General features: G+C 40.9%; 1 protein-coding gene across 1 annotated transcript in view; it reads left to right on the forward strand.

The window, feature by feature from the left end:
• LOC124170767 (metabotropic glutamate receptor 6) overlaps positions 1-19,524 on the forward strand; it is a 472,918-nt gene that overhangs the window by 168,675 nt on the left and 284,719 nt on the right. The window lies entirely within an intron of this gene.

The following is a 19,524-nucleotide window of genomic DNA, read 5'->3' on the forward strand; positions in this document are numbered from 1 at the left end:
TGTAAGTGCACCAACATGATGCCATGCAAATAAAACAACTAATTTGTAACAGAAACACACAGAGTAAGCATACTAGGTGATTCATGCATGATTTATAACATGAAAAATATTTTTGCAGATTGTTAATATTTACAAATACAATAAGTTATTATCTACACATGCAGAACCCATTTATCTGGGAGGGTGAGAAGAGTTCTCGGGTTTCCTATCATTAGTTTTGGCATTGCTTGGTGCTAATCGATCCATGGACCCGGAGGAAAACCTGATAACTCTTCTTACAGTCGAATTACCAAGAAAAAATACTTGAAATCCTTCAATAGGCTTGTTACGGTAGAAAATCACGTTGCCATGAAGACGAGGTGAGATACCGTTTTCTAGATCATATTTACTGATCCTAAAGAAAGGGATGACACCCTACACAGGGATAGCCCATACATTTTCCACTGGAGAGAAAGCGATGGCAGTGACATTTCAGGCCCGAGTTTTCGGTGCTTTACTCCTATTGATGTAAGCGATGCATCCCTCGACCGGTGAGTAACACCTCGCCGCGAGAACGTCTGAAAAAGGGCCGAAATAGTGAGAAGTCCCTCCGGAAGGAGCCCTTAAAACGAGTCATTGGACGAGAAAGTGAGCAGTAGACGTGTTCCACGCTCGCGCGTGGGGTGGCAGCACCTGTGCCCTTGGAGCAATCTCCCACCACACGAAAGGAATGCAGAGGCTGCCGAAAGGCTCGAATATTATTCCCATTTCGAGTGTATCGGTGGCAATGCGGGGTGAAATGAGGCAACACCCGCGCCTTCCTCACTCAAAATTGTCCAGCTGTGTAAGCACAACATTCGTCAAGGATACCTTGAGTATCTATTCACGACCTCCCATTCGTTTGAAGTGTGAAAAAATGTGGCAGATAGGCACATACACGCACGTCTTTTGCAGGCTACGTCCGCATAAGGTATTCAAAAACCTGATTACCTCCACAGGTACTTGAATGCTCCCATGTAGATGCTCATCAGCGCTTGATTCTCTCGCTCTTCTCAAAGATATAGAGCACATTTCTCACGCCTTAATTATTGAAATAGTACTAATTTTCCAAATCATACTCCGAGATGAGGTACTAAAGCTGAATAAATATTTTATTACAAGCTGAAACTTTGCTATGTTCATCATTAGTTTATGATTTCCGAGGGACGTACGTAGCGCCATTAGGTAAGTTGGAGACGACTCCATCAGCTCAATGCCTACAAAGAAACATGAATTAAAACGCATACTACAATGTGTAACAATGTAGATAATTTGAGAAAGGTGTAGACCTATAACGGCATTTCATCCAACCCCTTTTCCTTGGAAAATGTTAGACCTTTATTCAAATTAAAAATTAGAGGAAAGTCTCTATAACGACACGGAATAGCTAAAACTAGTTGCAATTTTAGCTATCGAAACTGATGTGCAACATAGCAATGTATTACTTAATAGGTATTACAATATGAGGTAGTCTACAAATTTCTACAAAATCGACTATCAAACAGCTGCAGAAACATTAGGCATTCATACTCCTTCTACCATCACAATTTGGCTCCCTAGAGATACTCTAATAGCTAAAATCAGATGAAAATCGACCTAGACACGGGTACTTCCAAGAAACAATTGAGATTTAAAGGATGGAGTGCAGTGGGGAGAAGTGTCGGGCACAAGGGTGCCATCCCAGGGTGCCCATGACGAGTGCTTTGGGTCCAAAACGACCGCTAATGCCGTATGCATGCACGCAGTCGTCGCGACGAGCGGTCCACGGGCGGACGTCTATCGATGCCCGGAAGAAGGTCAACGACTCCCGGCGGGCCCTCTCACGTCGGTAAGGGTGTCGGTCGCACAGGGGCGGCGGCGGAATGATTTTTTTCCAAGGGATCGTCCGAGTAAAAGGCCGTCGAGGTGGAAGAATGGAGGGCCCGGGGGGGGACTTTTAAAGGGGATGCTGTGCGGAGGCCGTGGGCCGGCCCCCCCTGGGCCGCCAAGGGACGTCAGGAGGGAGCAAGCCAACTGAAAATAGCCAGCCACTAGGATAGAAATTCCGATAGCCATGGAGATGCAGACTCAACACCCTGCAGCCGCACGGGCAAGAGATGTTATGGAGGATACGAAAAGTCATTCAGCATGTCTCGCATTAATGTTTAATCTACATATTTACTATAACATGAATTAAAACATTGTTATGGTATTACCAGGGTGAACTTTCATTCCCAATTCCGCGGTGCTATAAAAGTAAAGCCGAGGATATCACCTCGACACAGAGATTATTCTTGAAAAGCAACATTTAATATAGAGCCCAGTTTTTTCCTTCGTCCGAGCAAAATGCCATTTTATTGAGAGGTACGTATTATTTTCACTATTTATCGTTGAGCAAAAAAATGTTATTCAAACTAAATCTTATTCGACAGACTGTTCTTGCAACAAATTGTGCACAAACCAGCAAAATAGAGCAGTTAGTTAGATTTTCGAATACAGGCAAGTCTACTGATAAGAGCCAACCAATAGAATAGGCAGAAGAACATCCGAAACCCACAGTGATACCGACCCTAAACTTTGTGACCGTATCGGAACGGGTTAGCGATGCTGTGTGGAGGTCATTCCTGGATGACAAAACTCAGAGAAATTGGGCTCAGTCTATGTCCACCATCTGACTGAATTGCAAAGTTGTATTGTAATGGAATATGGAATATTTGCTGGGATTATTCTGCGGTATTATGAGCTCAATATAGCGGAGTTATAAATGTCAGTAGTTCTCGGTGCACTAGCTAAACGAATTCTCAAGCATAAGGGAAGACCAATGAAAAAGAAAACCGAGAGCGGGGTTTTGGTGAATACTGTCGCACTTAAGGTGTATTTTTAAGGTACATCAAAAAATGGAAACGCTTTTTTCCAGGCGCACGATAGATAGCATTTTACTCCAGGCTATGCGTGGTTCAAAGAGAACCAACCAATCTTCTACATTCATCTCACAAACATGTTCAGTTTTATCACTGACCAAACTATTACTAGAGGAAATTCTACTCACAGGTTTAGACGTTATAAATAATAACGAAACAAATAATCGCATCTAAATCCATGGAGCAGTTAATTAAGTGCCTACGTTCACATTTCTTCAATGAAACATAAAAAATAAACAAGACATCTAAGAAATACGAAGCAATATGCGAGCTGAATAAGGTTCAAGGAAATAACTACCACCCATGCTGCCGTACATGGAAGAGACTGTTGCTAATTCGGCCTAAAATCTACAATGGGTAAATTTAACTGTCCAATGGAGCAAATATTTATTGCAAAGATGAATTATCCAGAATGAAACGGTTCCACCGAATCCCATCCGCAGCAACTCTGTCCATGGCTCCAGTCGTCCCAACGTCCACTGCTCTTCCAATGCCTCTTATCCATCATGCCTTCCACTTCACCGCACCTATGATTGAGTCCAGAACTCATCCCCTCCCCACCCCCATTCACTACACACCCTGACTTCACTTGATCAACTCTAAAAGTTTCCCCTCCTCGCCAAACATTTCCAATTACCCCTTGTTTGACTTCCCTCATCTCACCTCGTCCTTCACGCCTCAAATCCTTCGCCACCATCCTCTTCCCACATTCTCCAAGTACCTGCATAACACAGCTCGACACTTCGCACTTTACTCCGTACAAGTATTAGAAATTTTTTTCCACTTTTTCATTACCGATTAAAACTTGAATAGAATAATATTTTGAGGATATAAGCGGAATATAAGATTCAGAATTTGTGCCGTTAGAAGCCCTGAAAGCGCCTTCTAAATCTACATCTACATAATACCCTGTGGGCCACCTCAAAGGTGTCTGGCAGAAGGTCAGTATACAACAGTATGCAGCATACTATACGCTACGTCTTCGTAGTCATCGAAAAAAGGCCTTATGTCATGCAAATGCCAGCAAGCTGTGTGAGCTCTCATCTCCATGTAAGCTGATTCAATCATGTAAAATATACAAATTGTCAAGTGGATAAGTATCCATAAAGCTGCTTAGAACTAGTTAGATGCTGAAAAGGACCAACAAGCCCAAACCAGAAAATGGAAAAAAAGAGACAAAAGACATGCAATTCGCCCTCCTCTCAGTTAGAGAGCCATAGGAAAGGGATTTCATTTATTCTGTTCATAAACTCTTTCTGGTCCCAATTACCTCCTCCTGTTCATGTAAAAAAGCATTTAATGTATGATTTTACCATCTTCCATTTTAACACTGTTTTTGAACTGTTAGAACGTAGAGAAAGCTCTTTAGCGCGCAAAAAGAGTCTGCGTGCATCAAAAGAGAAGATCCGCCGATGGCTGACACGAGCGCCTCAAAACAGTCGACAACCGTCGAGCGAGGGCAAAAATGGCCACCCCACCCCACCCCCCTTCGCCCGCCCCTGTCAGCGCTAATTCGCAGTGACGTTCGCCACGGCCCTCCGAGATTCGCGAGGCACGTGTGCCCTAATAACCCTAGGAAATGAATCAATTAGGAGAGGGAGTGTCCATTTGCTGTGCCCGGGCCGGCAGCGGACAAAGGTGCGGGCCACGCACTTCTTCGATTGACCCTCGGCGCAGCAAATTGCAAGGGCGGCGCGCATCACAAATTGCTCCTGGCCGTTCGCAAATTAAATGGGGATTGCTTCCGCCAGGGATTCCACGACACGATGACCACCAAGTAAGGAAGACCTCTCAATTACTTAGTCGGTATTGGGCCCCGAGAATTTTCCCAGAAGCGAAGCGGAAAATTATCTTTCACCTATGATGTCGAACGCCCCCCCACGATTGAAGGACTTTTCATTAATCTGTATCATGTTCCCGCAGAGATTCGGGGAATATGTTGATGAAAAGCACTTGAGAGGGCTCGTCGGGCGAGGAGTAGCCATCTGCCCACGTCTGAGTGCCGTCAATCCTTTCATTGAACTGTAGAGTCATTATTCCAACGTAACTGGATCAACGGTGGACGAAGAGGTGGTCGAGGCGAAACCATACGCCATTCTCTGAGGCGAGATGATGGCCTGCCAGTGCCATTCTGTATATTTTCAAACGATTATTAAGCTGGGAATTTTGTCCAGGGTGAAAATTTACCAGTAATACACTCGAACTAAAATTCTATTATAATCCATTTACCCTTGCTTCCTTCTCATGATACGCACTCTATTTAGCTGAAAGGGTTAATTAAACGGCAAAACCAATCAACGGTATCTGCCACACTCTCTAAAAAGGGTACATTACCCGCTATCGAATAGACGCATTTTATATTTTTTGTGACGAATATTTCCTCGGTGAAAGTTAGCGTCAACAAAATTTGCCATTGGACTAAAGAGTATACCGTTTGAAACATTTTTATCTGAGTCTGACATTAAATAATATACCTACACCCAAGAAAACATGAAGGTAAAAATTTCAAATTTGAGGTACAGTTGACTTAAGGTCTATTTGATGCACGCTGAAAATGTCAAAACTAACGCAATTGTTTAAAGGAATTAACGTTTCATAAAATAAACGTTAATTTGAGCGAGGCCTTCTCTTTAACGCTATTTTAATTGCATTCTATCATTGTAATTCATTGATGAACGTATAGTTTAAAATGCGCAAATAATCATGAAATTGGCCAATAAACGTAGCGGGTATATTACTGATGAAGGTTCTTTAAATAATATAATGACCGGCTGTGTTAAGTGCCTAAGCACTGGTAAATAAAACTGTTACAGCATGTAAACATCGGATAGAATTTCTAAAATTGCATTTCATATACCTACGCTTAAAAGTAAGCATCATCGAACTATTATGTCACTTTAAACAGGTCAAATGCCTTTGCCATTGAATTCAACGGAATTCTCCGGGATAACTCAGTTTGAACCTCAGATAATAACTTTTAGCCATCCCGTGCGGTGGTTTGGACGTTTACTTAAGCAATTCAGGTGAAAAGTGTGTATCACGAGCAGGGAGCCAGGGTGAAATGGATTCCAATCGAATTTTTGGTCAAGTGGATCCCTGGTAAATTTTCACCCAGGATGTAGTGCACAGGTTAATACTTGCATTAAATACGATCTAAAAGATTGAAAAATCGTCAGGATGCAATTGATAATGGATGATGCCGTGAGTGTGTGTAGCGTGCGCTGATGGAAGGAAAGGTTGGTGGTCGCTGTCTCGGCTCACTCTCAAGCAAGAATAGACGACAGGAGGTGCTCCTCAATGGCCTTCTATGCCAACAAATGATTTGAGAAAAGGTATGATTTTCAGACAATGCGTATTTAATTTAGAGTAGTCTAATTGCATGCCTGCGATTTTTTGGGATGATTTCCATACATTTGGAAAAATATCTAATGGATACAATAACTTCAACATGACTAACAACTATCACTTAGCACTGCACTCGCCGTATGAAAATGAGTCAAAAGCCCGATATAATTATATGCTTTAGTGATATGCTCATGTAATTACAAAATTTTTGGTTTGCCAGCGTTTTAAATAAATATATCCATCACTTTATTAACATGGATTACCGTAAAACATAAAAGTTATGGCGATATTCACAAAAAATCTGGAAAACCTCGTAGAATGGATATTCTTTGATCAACTGACCACAGAACTAAAGCCTTTTACTCCTGCTTCCCGGTCATAAGCTCGTTGAGTCGCATTTTTGGGATTCAAAGAATATTATTGTTGCACCAACTCCTTTTCTTCTCCAAGTTCTCTGATCCTGGCTACGGCTCACTCACCAATCCCTATGGACCCTGATACCCCACCTCACTCCCTCCCTCTCCCGTTCCCGGCTTAAGTGAGCACCCGCGGAGTGACCTTCGCTAGGATTCAGTGGAACACAAATTCAGAGCATCCTACTCTCGCGCTCAGATTCAATCCAGGGGAACGGCGGCCAAAATTAATTTTGCACCACGAACGAGTGTTCTGGTGGCGCTAGTGCTAGTGGCAGGGTGCGAGGGGCCTGTGGGCAGTGCGTGAGCGAGGAATGTCATGCTGGCGGTGGATGAAGGCGACACCACCCATTCATTGCTCAATCCATTGCACCATTATATCGCAAGTTACATTGGACCATTTTGGTCTAGGGTCTCGAGACGTCTGCTGCACTGGAATCTTCTTCATTTGGAGAGGCGATGTAGTTACGGAGCCGCGATATTGCGCCGCGCCAGGTGGTCATGGCGCCCTTGCACGAACCGTTGCATTAATACGTGACCTGGACCACATATTGTACTCCAATCGCACAGTTATCCGAGTTACTCATGCGCACAATGGACGGAAATCGAAAAAAATGGCCAAACCCCAATATTTTACCACTTTGTATTGACCCAAAGGTTTTATTGCATTATTCCTGAATGTCTAGATACCCAAATACATTAACTCATTTTTATTTATACATGTATATTAATCTTCAAAGAGTGACAAAAAATCGCTGAAGTCCAAACCTAAATACATTTTTGCAAAATATTTCAATATTTGTTCCCCTGGTATGTGGATAAAACATTAAGATTCTCCTATTGCTGAAAAGAGCGATAATACATATCTATTAGGTACTATTAAGCTTTAGAATTTGGAAAATATCACTTTCCGAAAGACAATTATGCATTAATTTAGCACAAACCATTTTTTGCTTAAATTTAAACTAAATCAGAGGTAAAGTTACTTATCTCCGCTTATCTCCGGGAAGGTATTTTCACCAACAGTTACACTGATTTTTATTCTACGTTGCAGTACAATAATATCCTGCGTCAACTTGCACCTTTCCGATTGTTTCCTGGTAAAGCTAATTGATGTCGGGCGGTTCTCGCGCCCAGTGACCCGCAAAAAACGAAGTAGGCACACGGGAGCTTTGCGTGATATGCGTAGCAGTCCATTCGAGAGACTGGATTTTCCTTGAATATCAAATGCATTGCACTCAACTACTTATCATTTGCGGTACCTTATGTATGTACCCTCTTCTGGCGATTCTACCCTCGGGTCTTTGCGCGGAAGCTACGTTCGCACGGTTTGCGTGCTCCTCAGGCCCTTTGTCCTTTACTGCTACCCTTTTATGCACCCAGATATGTTATTTACTTTGAAATTGTGAAAATGTTTCCATTATAAAAATTGGGTTTTCCCATAATATGCCGTATAAGCAAGTGACTCACTCATTTCTAGCCAATTGCTCAACATCAGTTTCCCTTCAGTATTCCTTGTCGAAGTTTGTGCCATTCACAGAGTAGTATCTCAGTTATCCATACGACCGAAGTGACCCGCCAAGATTTACATATTATATTCTAGGAAAACAGTAATAAGTGGTCCGTGAAGTAGAGGAAATCATTCCTATCAGAGTATTTACAAAAAATACTTTTTTTGGAAGCAACGAGAAATTAAAAACTTTGCTTGGGGCGTTTATTCCAAAAATGTTTTTTATCGATGTTTTCGAAAGTGGGATGAGTTCTCTAGAGTGGGTACAAAGAGATTTCTAAATTGGAATAAAATTTTGTTAAAAAAGTCATCAACACTTTCTGCCGCTGTATTTAAATATTTCCCAAATATCTTCAAGCTTGTAAAATTATTAACCAACAATCCTAATTCAGTGCAATGATAAATCCTTTTATAGGAAATTCGGAAGACCTAACTACCCACTTCTCAGTAATTTTGAGAATAATATGGCCTGGGCTTCAAGTAAATGATACAGTTTTCTCATATTACAGACTTGAAACAGCTAAACTGTACGAAAAATATTATCTATTGATATGCCACCAACTATTCACAAATTTTTAATACATGGACCAAAAATCTACATCTACATCTACATAATACCCCGCAAGCCGCCTAAAAGGCGTGTGGCAGGGGGTGTTAGGACACCAGCCGTTTACAGCTATTAAAAAAAAAAAAAAAAAAAAAAAAAAAGTGCTCTAACGAGGTTGGGACAAGCGTTTATTAAAGTCCTTTATTGTTCGGGGGAAAAACGAATTCTTATATCTATCCGTTCGGCTAAAAATCTCTCTTAATTTATCGCTTCTGTCGGACCTGGAAATATAGTGTGGCTCTAAGATTATGTTCTCTGTGTCGCTCTTAAATATATCCATTCTTAATTGTTCAAGCAATCTAAGCCTAGCGCGCAGCCTCCGAGTCTCCAACGGCTCCCAGCCTAATTCGCTTAACATCTGGGTAACACTGTCTGTACGCCCGTAGCGGTTTTTGACGAAACGCGCAGCCTTCCTTTGTATCTTATTCAGCTCGCGGATTAAGTCTTTCTGCACTGGATCCCATACACTCGCTGCATATTCAAGGTGCGGTCGGACGAGAGCGAAATAGCACCTTTCTTTTACTTTCTCATCCGAAAATCTTCCCACAATACGCTTGACGAATCCTAATTTCTTCAGGGCTATACCGCAAATATTCTTTATATGAGTTCCCCACGTGAGGTTCGAGGTTATCGTAACTCCCAGGTACTTCACTTCGTCTGTTGCCTTTATGTTAATGCCATCCACTGCATAACCATTGTTAGTGTTGGACGAATTCCGCAAAAAATGTACCGCCATGCATTTGCTCAGATTAAGTTCGAGTCCCCACTCTTGACTCCACAAATGAACGTTGTTTAAGTCCGATGATACATTTCCATAGTCAGAGAGATCACTAATTTCGCGATAGATGAGAGCGTCGTCAGCAAATAAACGTATTTTACAACTAATGCGGGAGCAGAGATCATTAATGTATATAATGAACAACAGGGGGCCGATTACGCTTCCTTGTGGAACACCTGATGTAACTTTTACAACATCAGTGCTAATTCCGTCAAGAACTACTTTTTGTTTACGATCTCTGAGGAAGTCGCGTATCCAGTTTACAACTGTTTCGTTTAATCCGCATGACTGTAATTTGTATAAAAGTTTGTTGTGAGGTACAGTGTCGAAAGCTTTCTTAAAATCTAGATATAGTGCGTCAACTTGTCTTTTCGATTCACCAGCTTTTATAACGTCGTGAAGAAAGAGCGCGAGCTGTGTTTCGCAGGATCTATTTTTTCGGAATCCGTGCTGACAGTCATGGAGGAAGTTACGTCTGTCCAAGAAAGCCATGATATTACTAACAACGATATGTTCAAGTATCTTGCCTATAATTGATGTTAGGGAAATTGGACGGTAGTTGCCTGGGTCATTTCTGTTTCCCTTTTTGAAAATGGGTGTAACACTTGCAATTTTCCAGTCGGGCGGTAACTTCCCTTCGGAGAGTGACTTCTTGAATATGATCTCTAAGTAAGCCGCGATCTGTGGAGCTAACTCTTTGAGGACACGCGCGGGTATTCCCTCCGGACCCGGAGATTTACTATTCTTAATCGATTGTAGTTGTTTAGTTATCCCATCACGTTTCATAGATATTTCTTCCATCAAATCCTCAGTATACGGGATGTCTAAATTGAATTGAGTATCGCCAGTAGTGTATACACTTTCGAAGTGGGCATTTAAAGTGTTAGCTTTGTCAATATTTTCGGTGACAAGTTTATCATCTTTATCAAATAACGAATCTACGGTTGAATGTTTTCCCTGAAGCTCTTTCGCGTACGACCAAAAGGATTTCGGATTTTCTTCGAGTAATTCACCAAGTACTTTTTTCTTAAACTTTCGCATTGCAGTTCGCATTGATTTCTTGGTTATTGAGCGTTGAGCAGCGTAACTTTCTTTAGCTTCAAGTTCCTTCGATTTATTACGAGACGTGATGGACTTTCTGTACAAGTTGTATAGTTTTCTCTGTTTCCTAAGTTCTCTTCTGACATCGTTGTTGTACCAGCGAGGTTCCTTATTATCACATTTCAGTTTTTGCGGAATATGTTCGTTGATTCCTTGGCGCAGAATTTCTAAGAAACGTGTCCATATTACATCTGTGCTTTGGTCCTTTGATGTAACAACGATTTTTTTGTAGGAGTCATTAAGCATCTCGCCAAATTTAGTGAAGTTACATTTATGGAATAGGTAAATATTGCGTTTTGGTTTTACGGCTGACACCACATCAACTTTTAACGTTGCAAAGATTACTCTGTGGTCGCTTATACCGTCAATAATATCGACTTGTTTTATCAACTTAGGATCGCTTACTGCTAAAAGGTCTAATAGCTTGTTTCCTCTCGTAGGTTTGTCAACTATACTTGGGCGAGAGAGTGATTTGCAAGTATGTTGAGTAATACCTCACCGATTTCTTTATTCCTTGAATTCGGTTTTACAGTATAAGTATCCCAGTTTATGGATGGAAGATTAAAATCTCCCCCGATTACTATTACACCTTTACTGTCTCTCTGAGTAAATGCGGATATTTGATTTTGTAGAAGGTACATAATATCGACTTTGGAGTTCGGCGGTCTATAAAAAGAGCAAACATGAATACTCCTTTTGTTTCGTTGTTTAATTGTACACCATACGCTTTCCATTTCGTTGTCAATTATTTCGTGGGCGGCGCTTTGTAAATGGGATTTAACTGCAATAAAAACTCCGCCACCTGTTCTATTGCGTCGATCGCATCTGTAGATTTTATATTCTGGAGGAAAAACTTCGCTGTCGCTTATATCTTCCGTAAGCCAGCTCTCTGTCCCCATGACCACGTCTGCGTCCTGAAAAATATGCTCGATTTTGGCGCGCTTGTTTTTTACGCTACGGCAATTAACTACAACAAGGTTAATGTCATATTTTGCAGTTAGAGTTTCGGTTGGTTCTTTTCTAGGCTTTTGTATACTCAGCGGGAGAATTTTATTGGCAGTACTAATAATATTTGATATTTTTTCTTTCTCTGGAGCACGCGTTTTGGGAATAATGACGCTATTGTCCGGCGTTAACGCTTCTAAGCTTACTTTCTTGTATATTTCGCATTGCGAATTTCCTCGGAGGCTACGTTCAATTAAATCTTTGATAACCCCGCTAGATGACCTACCCTCTAGTCTAAAAAATACCTGCAGTGCTCAAAAATCCTACGAGCCACCCGTTCCGACGCCTCTTTGGAATAATGCACCCCAGACGAATTGAGGGGAGCCCGGCACGATCTAAGCACCGGCCGAAGATCCACGAACTCTGCCCCAATGGTCACACAGAGTTCCCACAGCCTCTTGTGAAACATGCTATCCTTTCTCTTGGACATCCTTCCGAAGAAGCGTTGGAAGTCTGGCGCATGGATAAAAAGATATTGTGAAAAATATACCTGAAAAGAGCCTCGGATTGCCAAAAGCTATGACCTTTTTCACAGCTTCTGCTTACATCTTATCATTTTATTCCTTGTTTTACAGGGACTCACTGTAAAGTTAAATATTACCATAGAACGTGAAAAATCTTCTGGTGTTAAATGAAAATATTTTGAAACATGAGGAGTCTTCATCCTTTGACTCAGAATAGGAGTTCAATCCTTCATTTTTGAGCAATTAGCAATAAAAATATTTCTGTATGGTTTAACTGTCAATCACCAAAATTTCAGGTCTAAAAACCAGTTAGCAATTTTAAATTACCATTTACTCTATGCACAGCTATTTGATAGCTTTAACGTTGTTATCAATGGAAGAAATTCTACCTTTTCCTTGATATTCCCGGATCTAAATTTTGACTTATTCCTGAAAACTATGCTTTTCACTTTATTTAACCTATTTTTAATTTTTGTTGCCCTTCTAAACAATTTTGTGGACTGCATCATCCTAAAAAAAGTTTCATTGCATCTTTTAAATACATAATGGGAAAAAGTTTTCATCAATTAAGCTATACCTACCTTGATTTTTGGCTAGCGTATTTCGATTTCAGCCCGCTGTGATGCGGAACTATGTCGACGGTCATTTCTCCGCATGGAAGATCACGGGATGTGGTTCTCATTTGACTCTGAGCCGTCGCCGTTGACATGATTTACGACGGTAAGTCAATTAAGAAGCGCATACCTTCTCTTGAGGACAATAGGAATCAAATGAAAGCTAAAACCAGTAATTTTTCAATAATTTATTTCCCGAGAGCGCAACCTTCAGACCTAAACGTTAGAGGACGGAACCTCAGCAGCAACATCCAGAGTGGAAGCTGAACTTCAGTCCAAACTAAGCAGGGTTTTAACTGAACTAAATCCCAAAATGAAAATCAAACAGGCTTTTAATTAGTGGGAATACCATTACAACTTTAGTAACTTTTAACACCAAAACAACGATTTAGTTTCCACCTGCAAGCTAACGGTTGATGTCTGAACTCACTGACGTCAGTATTAAACTGTCCGTGCAGTTATCAATCGCTGAGTTAATTTGGACTATATCCTCGTGTAAGCGAGACCTCATGATGGATCCAATGTTGAGGGTAATATTAAAGTGATAAAAAGGGCGGCGGGACTGATACACTAGCAGCAAAAACATTTGAAGAAAACGATATGAAATCAAGAAAGGAGTAAAATGCGACTAACTAGAAAAGAGAGGTGGTATACATACGGCAATGCAAATGAGAAAACGGAGAAATGTCTGCGAATGAAAGGCATTCAACGGTACTGGATTAAAGTTCAGAAATTTCCATTTTCACCATGGTGTGTAACAAATCACACCGTCAGGCCGAAGCGATTCTTCGAAGCAATTTGCCATTGCGTTTCCGGAAGCAACAAGTTCACGTGCTGAGTCGGCATAGTAGCACTGGGGTGGGTTCGTGCTTACCAAGCCACTGTCGGAGGAATAAACCTAATTTTTCATTCATTCACAACGTACGTCTTTCAAAGACAAAAATTTCTTGTTTACGCAAGCCAATGAATAATCAGGAGATAGGCACACCGAATGCCAAATTAATAATACCATGATAAGCAAAAAACGTCTCCGGCATGTGCGATTATGTAGGCCTTTCAAAAAAGGGAAAACTACACCAGCATATGGAAGAGGCATTAAACAGTGGCTTTCCGTTTCACAAAGATTCGCCAGTATGTAATAATTCACATAGATACGTCATCAGAACTGGGTCTTAAGTTGAAGAGAATGAAAGAGGTTGTATAAGATGAGTGGCATCCACGGGAGCAGGAATCCGTTGCGATGCCTCCTTGTGTCCATGGCGATGCCTCCATTATGTTTTCGAAACTATTTTCCTTTGGCTCGTCCAAATCATTCATCGCGGTCCCGTCCCTCACTCATCGGGGATGATCAGTGCCATTTGCCCCAAATGTCACAGCCATGGTCTCCCGCTCAAAAGGGAACCGTTTTCGGAGCTCTTATTGAGAGTAAAATCAGCAAAGAGCATGAGTATTTGCGGATGAGTCACTCGTTACAATAATTCCAGTATCAAGACTTATTTAAAAGCAACTCCTGGTGAATAAATGAAAAACTACTTTGTCTGTAAATGCAACCTTAGTCCAAAGAGCGATGATTCCCAAAGCTGCTGTCACGCTAATAAATTACCCATATGGTGTTGTTTTCATATTTTTATGCGTGTTACTATTCCAGTTAAATTCTCCAGTTTGAAAGGAAACATAAAAAATGCAGGATTACTAAAGTCTCCAACTTTTTTTGTCCATTAATTAAAATAACTACTTCTCATCAAGAGAATAAAATAAATTTATATTTTTTATGAAAAATGTTACCTTTTTCACAAGATCGCTATTTTCTCTTTTACCATGGGGAAAGTACTCAAATGGCTGTGCTCATCCAGAAGAAATAGGCAAGAGATCTCTCGTTGTCCCAACTACATGGTAACCTGATGTTGCCGAGCCTGTCATGTCTGAGGCCCACTAGGCATCGTACATGCACTGGAATCAGTATTTGGTGAATAGTTCCTTTCAAACGCCACGACCGCTTGGTAACCTATTTTATCGAACTCGAAATTTTGTCCTTCTACTAAGCGAAGGCAAATTCCCATCTCTCCTTTACCAATTAAAAAGCCTAACCAACTTCTCAGACTAAAGTTAACGGCGAAAATGCTATCCAGTCGTCCCAGAGAAAATGACTTCTCCAAATGGCCAAACAAACCATTTTCACGGGGAGCACAGAAAAAGATCCCATGATGCTGTAAGTTTTCCGAGATGCGGCTGCCCTAATATGCCGCCACATTCCCTTGATGCTCTTGAGCTCTTGCTCTTGAGCTCTTGAGCATCCGCAGGCCCTCCAAGGGGCGCATCGCGTCATGTGATGGGTCGCGCGGCCCGGCGCAGGTGCTTGCGAGGCAAACTCAGCGGAATTGGAGCCATCCACCCCCGGCAGTGCACAAATGATGCTCATAAAGATAGCCGCACGACACGCGGGAAGATTTCGCGGAAATAGGAAGAAAGCTGAGCTGGTGTGAGGAGACTGCAGGAGAAACAAGTAGCCCAAAAAACTACTCACAATAGAATTGGTGAAATTAGACGAGAAATATGCAGACTAAGTACGAATGAAAATACCTTACCCCGGCTAAGCTAAGATTCGAGGCATTCAAATTATTGTTCATTAGTTAACTCAGTGACCCGGAGGCGGAAACATTACCTCCTCGACGAGATAAAATATGCATTCCCCGGCCTCGGTGGCGGTGGGGTAAAGTCCTCGACTGCCAATCCATGAGTCGCGGCTTCGAATCCCGCCTGGGTAGGTTACCCCTAACCAGGGCATGGATGTTTGTGTTGTAAGTTGTTGATGTTGAAAACCCCGTTGTAAAGGCAATAAAGTACTATTTACGGGGAAATAAGAAACAAATTTCTCTCTTTTTTCAGCCTTAAGTATGAGAAGCAGACGCACTATGTAGATAAATTAAAACCAATGCAAAGGAAGAATAAAACTGAAAAATTAAACACGAAATTTATCAGAACCACTATATTTTAGAGAACCATTTTATTGGTATAATATTTTTACACAGAGGATTATTTATCAAAATTATCTTTTACATTTCCCAACGAGCTCACTTTTAGGTCTGGAGTGAGATATTTGGGGCGTTGATTTCGCCAACGGGCAAACTAATTACTTTTAAAACAGCTCCGCATCCTTCGGCTCACAATATCACATAGGAATTACGCAAACAAAGGCCTAAACCTCAAATTTTGCATTGTGAAATTCATGCCGTAAATGTTTCATCTCCCGAATCCAACGATGGGAATGCAATAACAGAGAGAATACCGTGATTAATTGGTGGAGCTAGAACCTTTTCTTTGTCGTTCGCACAACGCTAATAATTTCACTAATTGATCATGCAATGCACCGGGCTAGCTCATTACACCTTAATTTTCACCATCAAGTGTGCACCTAGTATAGCATGTACTCAAATATTTATGAGCACAGTATAAGAATATTCATACTTCCACGAATAATGCACGTCTCGTTTTAAGATTTCATCATTTGCCGATGCATTAGTCGTCAGCTGTCCAGCAATCGGAAATGCATGCGCGTCTGTGGTAGGTAGGTGGCCTTGGTCCTGCAAGTGGCGTTATCGCACATCCGTAAAGTTGAATTCCAGCGATGAGAGAGACTTTGATTTAGAAGAATTCAGTGATGAAATCATTCTTCAGTAATGGGAAGTTTTTAGCTTAGATCATATCGAGTCTAGTGAAAATGAAATTAGGATAGAAGTTAATGAATCGAAAACATCTTCACATGAATGCATAAAAAGAATGTACCATCCTGATGGGTTTCGCCGTAAAAACATTCGCGTTCGTCGCGATATATGTATTACACGCACTCAACTCCCTGTACGAGTTTTGGTGAAAAACTCCGTACTATGCAGAAAATTACGGTAATATTGATTGATAAAATAAGCCAGTGTTCCTATAAATCGGTAAAAGAGAAGGTGGCTTGATTGTGTCATTTTTATTCAAATATAGCAATTATATTCAGTTATATACGAATAAAACCAAAATTAAAAAATAAAAGGGAAATCATTGACGGAATATATTTCGTGGACGAAAAAAATGCAGGCAAATTACCGGAATTTTACTTTAGAATGCCCTCACATGATCTGCAAAACAAAAAAATTCCCTCCATTAGCGACGGATGCCAACTAATGCAGCTTGCTTTACACTGTGTCTAATTCGGTTAGGTTTGAGCGAGCAGCGGTGGCCTAATCGATTCCCATCATCAGTTCGCACGGCGGGCAATTTATTCTAGTGGGCCACTTGTGGCACACAGCCGCCGCCACAGGCAAAAAAGGGAACAAGATCACGCGCGAGGCACTCCGAAAGGAAAAGCAAAGTGATGCAAACGATAATCAACAGATAGATCTCATATCTGGAGACATGGGATTTAATGAGACTCGGAAAAAATCTTTGAAAATTCCAGCAAGTGAAGTAAAGTACGAGATATCGACACGCAAACGAATATCAACTCTTATTCGTTGCAAATACCCGCAACACTTCTCTCTTTGCTCTAACCACTGAGCATTCCGGATACAGCGTAACAAATGGCTCTTATCCTCACCAATCAATATAGACGGGGAAGCTTGGTGGCCTATCGGGTAGAGCGTTTGGGGATTGGGGCGACTCCTGGTGGAATGATCTCGAGCTGAAAGCCCTGCAAAAACGAAAATTGAGTTCCTCGACATGCAAGGCTACTCAATCTGTTAAATTCATGCTTCGGGTAGAAAAACTTTATGATCTACATTTATAGGGTAAATTACTTTTTCATCGCATTAAATGCATCCTGGTTTACGATTTACCTGTCCGCAAATTTCCTCAATAATTTTCTACAAATTCTAATTCGTTATTCCTTAATCCTTAACCGACTCTAAATTTAATTACTTGGCTTGATTAATTGAATGCGTTCCGTTGAGAAATTATTTCTTTTTCCAAAAATTCGCTGCTAAAAATTTGTTAACATTCAACTCTAATTGCCAAGTACGACACCAATCTTTTGAAGTATTGAGATCTCCCTTACGTGCAGCTCAGTCAGGCTCATTCTTTATATCACTGGACAGCACTGCTTCGTTCGCGAAAATTCAAATTTTACTTGATAGAACGGTAATGATATCAATGATATAGAAAAGGAAATATAAACGCCCAATAACACTTACGTAAGGCACACCAGATGTGACTTTTGACGTATCTCAACTAACGCCATCTAGAACAACCGTTTGCTCGCGGTTGGTTAATAAATCCTCAATCCATCATATGGTTTCAAAATGTATTCTATAGTCCTCTCACTTAACTAATTATTTCGCGTGCGGAACTTTCTGGAAAGCTTTTTTTAAATAAAAAATTAATCGCGTCTACTTGAACGTGCCTCTGGTGAAAATCGGCGATTTTGTTTTTGATACTAAGGCAATTGACGACCAACATAGATAGTGGTTTCTTAAAAATCAACTCATTTTTCTCTTACTGGAAGTTCCTAAATATGTTATTGAAAATATTTGATGGCAAAAAGACTGAAACGCAGATGCTGAGACACTTCTTTTTCTTTCTATTACTCTATTCTGATTTCTGGATGAACTTTTGTCACCGAAAAATTTTAATGTACCCCTTTATTTATCAACCCAATATAAGTCCTACCTTCTGATTATCAATAGAGTGATCGACAGAAGAAATCGGTAAACAGATGAAAACATATTTTGATCCCGAAAGAGTGAGGTGAAAGGCCTTTGGATCCCAAACATTAAACAAAAGCAATCAAAAAGGAAACTATAAGATGTAAACCGGGGGATAGAGATTTAATCTTTTCAGCATTCATTGGTGTGTATAATTCTCCCACGGCTCATCTACTTTGCAAGTAAAAATTGTCACTGTGTCAGTGTACGGGAAGGGGGAGAAATTCACCGCAGGGACCAAACACCAGCCTCTCAACCGGAAAGCCCAAATCACACACACAATCACTCACAGCAAACAAACAAAGCAATATCCTTTGTGAGGGCTGTAGGGACCTCCACCAAGGATTCTTGTTCCACAAAAAACCGGTAATCTTCACAGGATAGGCCTGGCTAGGGATAACCAGCGATTTGCGGAAACACATGCACACAACCTTTTACAGTTTTGAGGCCGTAGAAGCTCAACCCCCAGTTTTGCGTTCATTGATGGTTGACCCATTACGATTGTAGCTCTCATGGACGTTTTAGTAACTCACTCGTCATATACGCTGAGCCAGTATTTTGATATCGCCATGCTGACAATTCCAGGACGGTGACGTTCGCAAGCTCTTTCTCGGTCGTTACATCAATTTGACACGAGGATTTGCACCGTGAAGAGGGTGGTCATCGTCAAGTATCAACGTGAAATAAGGATAATTTTCCAAAGAAATTGCCATTATTACCGTTATTTACATACACACTATTAAACGTACCTGCCCACAGTGAAAAAGGGTTAACAGGTCCAATTTACTGGCTGCAGATTCGTATTAAAAGGGTATTATATATTTACGTTTAATGCACAGTTCTATGATAACATTTACTTCAAGGAAAATTCTAATGGTGAAAGAATATTTTCCTTTAGCAGGGTAAATCAGATAACTGCATCAAATTTTATTTTACCTATATTGGGCATGACTCCATCATAGATGGAGAAAAAAACTGATAATACGGATTTATAAACCCTTCAAACTGAAACTCCTAATCAGATATAGGTGGAAATACTTTTCAAGACTATCTCTTGATGGTTGGCACAATTTATTAGTTAAGTTGAT

The sequence above is a fragment of the Ischnura elegans genome, chromosome X (assembly GCF_921293095.1).
Source record: "Ischnura elegans chromosome X, ioIscEleg1.1, whole genome shotgun sequence".
In the NCBI taxonomy this organism is placed as follows: domain Eukaryota; kingdom Metazoa; phylum Arthropoda; class Insecta; order Odonata; family Coenagrionidae; genus Ischnura; species Ischnura elegans.